The sequence below is a fragment of the Geotrypetes seraphini genome, chromosome 16, assembly GCF_902459505.1.
Source record: "Geotrypetes seraphini chromosome 16, aGeoSer1.1, whole genome shotgun sequence".
Lineage (NCBI taxonomy): Eukaryota > Metazoa > Chordata > Amphibia > Gymnophiona > Dermophiidae > Geotrypetes > Geotrypetes seraphini.
This window is the reverse complement of record NC_047099.1, coordinates 19,907,106-19,917,008: the sequence shown is the minus strand read 5'-3', so window position 1 is coordinate 19,917,008 and position 9,903 is coordinate 19,907,106.

Below are 9,903 nucleotides of genomic sequence, written 5' to 3'. Positions count from 1 at the left end.
GAAATTTTGTGTTGTGAATCGCGTCCCTGCCTACTTTGCATACGTTTCACCTTATTTGCATGCATAGATTCGAAGCGGATTTCAGGAGAGGTTAGTGAATAGGGCAGGAGGGAAATCTAGTCGCATAGGGGTCGCAAACCGATCGGTACACGATCGGTTTGCTTTGTGAATCTAGCCCTAAGTTCTAATTATTCATGCACAAACATATCAAGAGCAGCCCTTAGAATATCACACACAAATAACTTACTCCCCCTTTCACAAAACTGTAGCACTGTTTTTAGTGCCGGCCGCAGTGATAACAGCTCCAACGCTCATAGGAATTCTATGAGCGGTGGAGCTGTTATTGTCACAGCTGGTGCTAAAAACTGCACTACGACTTTATAAAAGGTAAGATGACCATACATCCCATTTTGAATAGGACCGTCCCATTTTTAGATCTCCTGTCTCGTTGTCCCCACACATAGCTTTGGGACGCCAAAATGTCCCATTTTCAGGGACAGCGTCCCGAAGCTGTGCACAGGGACAATGGGACAGGCGATTGCTTCCCCTCCCTCCCTGCTGTGTCAAAGGTAGCCTCCCTCCTTCCCTCCCTCCAGCGCCTGATGCAAACCCCCCTCCTTGGTCCTCCGCCGCTGCTGCTTGCCGCCCAGAAGCCTTCTTCTTGACATCAATTCTGATGTCAGAGAGCAAGTTCCGGGCCAGCCAGGCAGCAAACCGCCTAGAACTCTCTGGGTATGGCGGTATACAAAAATAAAGTTATTATTATTAAACAGGCAATCCTTAACATTAACCAGTAGCACATACTATAGGGTTTTTACCTTTTCAGTGAGTAACCAAAAAGGACACACTTCAGAAAAAGGAGGACGGACAGAGACATCCGGATGACTCAATCCATCCTCCTTTTTCTGGAGCCATATGGTAACCCTAGGGTAGTGGTCTTGAAATAAGGGCCATTCTGGATCCAAAAGGCCTGAAGGAGAGCTGACAAATATCTTACTACTTGGGTCATGACACCAATAACACTTCTCAACCTTCATTCTTACCAGAATACCTGACCTCGGTCACACTTTCAGAACACAGAGGCTCATAATAAAAATTTTTTTTTCTAAAATCCCGCCTAAATCAGCACTTGGACGATCAAAAAGACAAGTCGTCCATGTACTGATATTTGAACAGGGTTTTAGACGAATCTAAAACCAGCTTAGGCCTTTTCCTTGCCTCTGTGCGCCCAGAGCGAAAACTGGAATTTTGGGAGGAATAGTTAAGGCAGGAGGTGGGCGGGATGTGGGCTGACCTATACTTAGTCATCCGGCAGCCATAATCAAAAAGTTTGAGAGGTTGCCTGGACGGAACTTATTCATTTTGACTTAAACCAAGTCAAAACGGGTATAAGTTCCGGATCGGGCTGGTGAGCTGATCGCGGCAGCAGCCCAGCTACCCGTCCCCCCCAGCTTGTCAGGGTGGGGGGGTCTGTATGGGGGTGGGGCAAACCTTTGGGGGGTAGGGGATCCGGGGGTGGGAGGAACTTTCGGGAGGGGGGAACTTTCAAGGGGTGTCAGCACCGGGGAACATTGTGGAAGGGTTCGGGGGATCGCAGCAGGAGGGATTGGGCATCCCTCCTGCCAGGGAACATTGCGGGATGGTTCATGGGATCATGGCAGAAGAGATTTGGCATCTCTCCTGCTGTGATCATTGCGGGGGAGGTCACAGCGAGTGCCAGGCAGGAGGTACTGGGCATCCTTCCTGCTGTGATCGTTGTGGAGGGGACGGGACGGTTCCATGATTCTCTAACCGGCACTTATGACAGATGTTGTTTAGAGAATCGTGCTTTTAGGCGGACTTATCCCTCCCATGTCTAAAAGGTCTTGTTTGGGCATTTTGGACTTGGGAGATTTTTTTTTTTGAGAATAGGACTTAAAGGTAGACATAGTGGCAGTCTGGGCGATTAAACTCCTGAATGTACAGGTAGGCCATTCTCAAAAAACCCACATTTTGAATGTTTTTTTCGAGAATGGACATTTCCCTGCTTCCTACTTTGTATGCCTAGAGCCTTAGGCCAAAAGGAGACTAAGACTTTTTTTTTCTTATGCCCCTTCATGCAAATACAGAACCACAAATCAAAAATACTATACACAAACAAAACCTAAGATGCCAGACTCTGCTGCAGTACAACACCAGAGAAATAGAAACAAATGCATTTCTTCCTGAACACTGCAAAATATAGACAGCAGATGTAAATGATTTCAATCACTAAATTAAAAATAAAATCATTTTCCCCTACCTTTGTTATCTGGTGATTTCATGAGTCTCTGGTTGCACTTCCTTCTGACTGTGCATTCTTTCTTTCTTTCATTTCTTTCTCTCTCCCTGCCCCCCTCTTCTTTTTGTCTCTCTCTCTCTCCTGGCCCCCCACTTTCTGTCTTTCTTTCTCTCTCCCACCCCCACCCCCATCTTTCATTCTCTCTCCCGGCCTGACCCAGCCCCCCCCCCCCCCCCAAGCTGCCGCTGCTGCCTATTTGTCCACGCCACCACCGCACTAACATCATCTTTGTGCAGCGACTGCACAAGCTTTCCCTCCCCCCTAAGTCAATTCTGACATCGGAAATGAAGTTCCGGGCCAGCGAGGCAGCGATTGGCTGGCCCAGAACTTCCTCTCCAATGTCAGAATTGACGTCAGGGGGAAGGCTTGTGCAGTCGCTGCCTGAAGATAATGTTAGTGCAGCGGTGGCTTGGACAAATAGGCGGCAGAAGCCCGTTTTTAGCTCGCCTGTCCAGCTCCTTCTGAAAACGAGACATTTCGGCTTCCATAAGCTGTATGTGGGGACAACAGGACAGGCGAGCTAAAAATGGGACGGTCCCGTTCAAAATGGGACATATGGTCACCTTATCCATTGCCCTTCTTCCATCCCTATGTACCATCTCCTCCCTTTTTCTTCTCCCCTATTACCATCTATCCATAAACAGCATTTCTATCTCTTTTTCTTTCCCCACCCATACCTGTGCACCATCTCCTCCATCTCTCTCCCCCTTTCCCCTCCATCAATGTGCACCTTTCTCTCCCCATGTTCTGGCATCTCTGTCTCCCCCTTTGCCACTCCTCTAGTCTGTCATATTTCTCTTTTCCTTCTACAGTATGGCATCTTTGATCCCCTTCCATTCCCATGTCTGGCATCTCCCATCCTGTCCCCTTCCATGCTCTGGCATCTACATTCCTGTCCCCTTCTTGTCCCGCCTCCTCCCCTCCCTCTCCTCTCCTCTCCCTGGTCTGTCTCCCCTCCTCTCCCCCTGGTCTGTCTCCTTTCTTCTCCTTTCCCCCTGATCTGTCTCTTCTTCCCTCTTCTCCCCCTGATCTGTCTCCTCTTCTCCTGGTCTGTCTCCTCTCTTCTCTCCCCCTGGTCTGTTTCATCTCCCCTCTTCCTAGTCAATATCCTCTCCCCTTGTCTGATCTGGCATTTGTTTTCTCTTTTCTTCTCCCCTCCCCTTGTCTGGCATCTCTCCTCTTCCCTTCAATCCATCTCCCCCAGATGTACCTTAAAAACCTGGTGGTCTAGTGCCCTCTTCTGGGGCAGGAAAGATCCCCAGTCTTTCTTAACCTCTACCACCGCTGTACCCATCACTGCACCCACTACTAATACTTTCTAAATGGCTTCACGTGCCAGCCTCGTGATACTTCCGCACTGAACCACCAGGTTTTAAAGGTTTATGCGGGGAGGGTGGCCTGTTCCCCTTTACCGTGGGATTACCATAGTATCGGTTAACAATGCTGTGGAATGTTCTACCAGTACCATGGTAATACTGGGTGTTCCTTTGACGTGTTCTCCATTACCATGGTAACCGTGGTATCATCATGGTAATGGTTACTGTGTCACTCTCTACTCTGAAACGTGGCTGCTTGTAGCATTGCATGACTCATAGGAAAGCAGCAGGCAAAGGCCCCCAGAGATACGGGTCTGTTTGAGGGGGGGGAGTCGGTTCTAACCCAAAATCACTATTTTCTCATTGGGGATTTTTAACCATTATTGGTTATACCTGAAAATCAGAAGTGCTAATCACAAAGAAACTACCATGAAATGTAGAGACTATTTGATAAGAGCTTTCATGAACTTATTTCTGATTCTGACCTAAATCTCACCTGATCTCTGAAGTTGCCAACAAACTCTTTATATTCTGCAGATGCATTGTTCTTCAGCTCCTCAGTAAAGTTTTGGTTTGTGATCTTCACTTGGACATCCATTTTGGTTTCTACTTTGTTTTCTGGGGAAGACAGAATTTTAGTACAACTACACACTCAACTCAGGAAAAGGGCACGTGCAAACACTTTTTTCCAACTCAATTAATACCCTATATCAGTGGTCTCAAACTCAAACCTTTTGCAAGGTCATATTTTGGATTTGTAGGTACTTGGAGGGCCTCAGAAAAAAAATAGTTAATGTCTTATTAAAGAAATGACAATTTTTCATGAGATAAAACTCTTTATAGTTTATAAATCTTGCCTTTTGGCTAAGTCTTAATAATAATATTGTCATTTATAGCTAAAGAGACATATGATCAAGAAACGGTTCTAGTTTACTTTTGTGATTATGATAAACATATCGAGGGCCTCAAAATAGGACCTGGCGGGCCGTGATTTTGAGACCACTGAGTTAAGGGGAACAGTTAATCTGCTGGCTGGGTTGGAGGGCAGAGGGGAGAACAGGACAATCAAGCCATTGTGACATCACTGATGAGGCTGGCTCTTATTGGTGGAATGAGGCATTATGACATCACAATCTCAGCTCTGCTTCCCAGAGGCAAACAGGATGTCATGGTTACAGTTAAGCCAGTGGTCTCAAACTCAAACCCTTTGCAGGGCCACATTTTGGTTTTGTAGGTACTTGGAGGGCCTCAGAAAAAAAATAGTTAATGTCTTATTAAAGAAATGACAATTTTGCATGAGGTAAAAAAACTCTTTATAGTTTATAAATCTTTCCTTTAGGCTAAGTCTTAATAATAATATTGTCATTTATAGCTAAAGAGACATATGATCAAGAAACTGTTTCACTTTTGTGATTACGATAAACATACAGAGGGCCTCAAAATAGTACCTGGCGGGCTGCGAGTTTGAGACCACTGGAACAAACTGGGGACTCTAAGACCCTGCAAGGCCACACCAGCACATACATACTTCATTCACCATATAGTCACCAACATTGCTTCATGAGCAGAATGAGATTTTTAAAAAAAACTTAGCTGTCGATGGAGTCCAGGTTTTCTTTTTCTTGTTTTTCCATTTGTGCCTGAGTGAATGAAGTGTGTATGTGCTGGTGTGGCACCAAAACCTGGCTTTGCAGTGTCTTGAGCTCATGGTTTACATTTTGTCCCCATCTGTCCCGTATCTGTCCCCTCCCTTTCCCGTCTCTATTCTGAGCTTCTTTCCTCTGCGTTCTTCCATTCCCCTGCTTCCATCATCCCTCTGTCAGAATGACCCCTTTTCAATCAATGTTCCTGTGTCTAGCTGTCCTTTTATGCCCTCATCTCAATTCTTTCTTACCACCCCCCCCCCAAAAAAAAAAAAATCAAAATGGATAAACCAGAGCGACTGCCACATTGGACCACTTCCATATGCAGAATTAAAGGTCAATTACCAAAACAATAGTGTAGGGTGATATCTATTTATCGGTCTAACAGAAAATATGGAGGGATAATGTATAGGCCACTTGGGATGTGACAGAGGAAAGACCCGGGTTGGCTGAAAGCAGCCTGCTTTGCGTGCTGTTGCTTCCAACAAGCAAGGTAATATTTAGAGGGCGAAGGAGGGAGGGAGGAGAGGGAGCAATGTCAGACTAAGGGCTTGAGAGATAAGGAAAGAAAGCTTAAACTGTGGGGATGGGGATATAGCTGCAGGGGGAGGGTTCCGCCATCAAAGTTGGCCAAGTGCGCCATAACCTTTTAAGGTGGCCACAACTGCAAGGCCTCTTGCTGGGGTAAGTAGATCTGATCCCATCTCTCCTGTATTTCAGGTCCTCTACTTTCAAATTTTCTTAAAGGTTCTTCATATCATTCACAAAGTCCTGTACACTGGTATTCTCCTATCCATGCAACACCATTGAAATTCCACATAAGCTGTACATATATCTATATGCATAGTGGGCGATGCTAGACACTCTATTTCACCCTTTCATACCCATTAATGCTTATTTCAGTTGCCAGGGCAACAAGGGAAAGGGATCAGGACTAGAGAGTTGCGCGGGGACAGATATCCCACCCGTCCCCACCAGGATCCTCTCCGTCCCCACCCATCCCCGCAAGGAATTACCTCCATCCCCGCCCGTCTCCATAAAAAGCAGCAATTACTTCTGACAGGATCATCAATTCCACAATTTCTTTTGTGTTTGCACTGCTGTTTCCCTTGTGGAATCTCTTTGGTGGAACCCTTTTTTTGTTTTCTGTTCAGGTAATTAACTTATAAACCCCCTCTTTTACTAAGGCTGACGTGTCCATTATATTATATGGACAAACCATGCTTCCAAAGCCTTCCATCCCCGTGGGAGTCCTGTTGGCTAGAGGGGGGTCCCCGTGGGAGTGCCATGGGCCAGAGGGGGGTCCCTGTGGGAGTCCTGTGGGTTAGGGGGGATTCCCGCGATCCCCGTTCCCGTGCAGACCTCTAATCAGGACTTGTATACTGCTTTTTTGTAGTTTTACATTCAGGTGCTTCAAGTATTTTCCCTGTCTGTCCTGGTGGGCTCACAATCTATTTAATGTACCTGGGGCAGTAGAGGATTAAGTGACTTGCCCAGGGTCATAAGGAGCAGTGCGAGGTTTGAACCCACATCCTCAGGGTGCTGAGGCTGTAGCTCTAACCACTATACCACACTATGAAAGAGTTAAATACTAACTCACTAGTGCAGGGGTTCTCAACCTACTCCTTGAAGCACACCCAACCAGTTGGGTTTTCAGGATATACACAATAAATACAGGCATCCTACATGATGCAGGTGGTGTCATCATTAAGTCTCTTTTCCATTCAGGGACTGAGCACAGGTCTTTTCTATTGTGGAGTATTTTAGTGTGTAATAATACTAGGGTGACCAACTCTCCTTTATTTCCTGGGAACTCCCTTATTGAGAGCTTTTTTTTTTTTTTTAATTCCGCCTGGCTCTCATATTGACCTTCTATTGAAGGGTTTTTTTTGTTTTCATTTTATGTAAATGTGTACATTTTCATTCTATATTGTGGCCTGTATATTACAGTATATAAAATGTAAATTAATTGTTTTAATATTATCCATTCCATGAAATTTGTACGACTGCACCACTAAAAATGTGCAAAATTTGTCATGTCTAAATCTTCCTTAAATTCATGCCCAAAAGTTGGTCAGCCTAAATGCTACCCTGAGCCCCCCTATAAATGTCATGTTTTATATGATCAGTTTTCCAACCATTGTAATTTTCATATTTGCTTAACCATATGGTTATTGGTCTTACCTACTTCTTGCGGTTATCCTATGGGTCACTCGTGAGGACCTTATGCATTCCTGGTGTCTTTGGCAGAAGGGCATAGTCACATAGACAATCTAGGGTAGGCCCAAAACCAAACTGCATGGGCCAAAAAATGTAATCTCATCTCTGCCCTTCACCTCCCAAAATAAATAAAATACCTGTCCATCTTATACTGCTTCCGCAGCGTGAATCTATAATGGGTGCATGATGGGTAGTGTTTTATTTGAATGAGGCCCTAAGAGCTTGAACATTAGAGACAGTGCTCTGAAACTGAGCAGACTGCAGTAGTCGCATATGTCTTAAACAGTGGCGTAGCGAGTGTGGTGCCCGTGGTTGGTGGCGCCCCTCCCTCGCCCTTATCTCTGCTCCCCTTTCCCTTCCACCGTACCTCTATGCGCGTCACCCGGAAGTGACATCAGCAGGAGAGCCGACGGGGTCATGAAGAGCATGTTGTTGACCACCATGAACAATTTCCTCAACTAGAGGAATGGGGGAGAGGAACGGGGATGCGCACGTGGAAGGGAGGAATGGGAAGAGGCGGGAGGCAGAGAGGAGGAGATGTGTCGGTGCCCCCACCAACATGGCACCCGGGGCAGACCACCCCCTTGCCCCCCCACACACACACTTACTATACCACTGGCCTGAAGGAAGCCAGTGAGGTGTAAGGTTGTGCATCTCAGAGGGCTGGAGAAAGGAAGAAAAGTCCTGCTGGTGTTTAGCAAACTGGAATCATTGACAGAAGCCAACACTAAGTAGGTTTTTTATAGGGTGACTAGAGACCCCTTTGATACTTGCGATTTCAGGGTTAGAGGAGGGGGGGGAGAAGGCTTTATCTTCAGGGCTGGAAGGGGGTGAAGGTTGAGACTAATCACAGTTTTGGAAGAGAACCAAGATGTACTACAGCATCAAACCATTTCTCCACCTTTCTTCAAAGTTAGAACACTGAAAGAATGGGTAATCTCTCTTACCTACAGGGATGACATCAACTGCAAATTCACAGGCGGTGCCATAAAATTCGTCTTTGCAAATACATTTCATGCCATCATAGGTCCCTCCATTCTGGCATTTCACTAGAAGAAAAAGGTCATCTGTTACTACCTCATTACCGACAGAATAGTTGAGCATTTCCCAAGTATTTATGTATCTGGCCCATTCGATAGCTCTAGCCCAGTGATCTCAAACTCAAACCCTCTGCAGGGCCACAATCTGGATTTGTAGGTACTTGGAGGGCCTCAGAAAAAAATTTGTTAATGTCTTATTAAAGAAATGACAGTTTTGCATGAGGTAAAACTCTTTATAGTTTATAAATCTTCCCTTTTGGCTAAGTCTTTAATAATAATATTGTAATTTATAATTAAAGAGACATATGATCAAGAAACTGTTTTATTTTATTTTTGTGATTATGATAAACATACTGAGGGCCTCAAAATAGTACTGGTGGGCCGCATGTGGCCCTTGGGCCGCAAGTTTCAGACCACTGCTCTAGAATGAGGACCAAAACAGTGTCTTCTATTTTTCAGCCCCTACAGCTTCCTCAGGTTTGAAAGTGTATTAACCATATGGAAGACATTTCTATAAAAGATGCTGACATTCGGGTGCTTCTTTTCTTCAGATTGTGAGTCTATAACATATGTCCCTATAAAAAACTACTACAAACTGGCATTGGCATACTTGTACCAGGTCTATGGCTGGCATTGTACCAGGTCTATGGCTGGCATAAAAGCTTGTGTCTAAATATGGCAGATATGCTTTTAACTTATAGTATTCTGCTAGTCCACCCATGCCTCTCCCCTGTGAACTCCATGCTAAACCATTTTGGCATATAGAATTACATAGTCACTCTGCTGGCATTTATGCACTTACAATATGTGAGTGGACGGCAATATTCTGTGCAAAGATGCAAATGGTGCTTAAATGTAAGGCCCTCTTAAGGAGGCATGCTGCCATGAGCTTCCAAGTGCAACTATCCAGTGCACTCCTCCCCACCCCCACCCCCACTCTTGCTAACTTAGCCATTAAAATGACACAGATGGTCTAAATCAGTGGTCTAATGCGGCCCGCCAGGTCCTATTTTGAGGCCCTCGGTATGTTTATCATAATCACAAAAGTAAAATAAAACAGTTTCTTAATCATATGTTTCTTTAGCTATAAATTCAATATTATTATTAAGACTTAGTCAAAAGGCAAGATTTATAAACTATAAAGAGTTTTACCTCATGCAAAATTGTCAATTCTTTACTAAGACATTAACTATTTTTTTCTGAGGCCCTCCAAGTACCTACAAATCCAGAATGTGGCCCTGCAAAGGGTCTGAGTTTGAGACCAATGGTCTAAATCAGATGGTCAGTGAACAGTCAGATTTCAAAGAAAAGGAATGAAGTAGATAGAATAACAGAAATAGAATTATAATTGAAGTAAAGGGTTT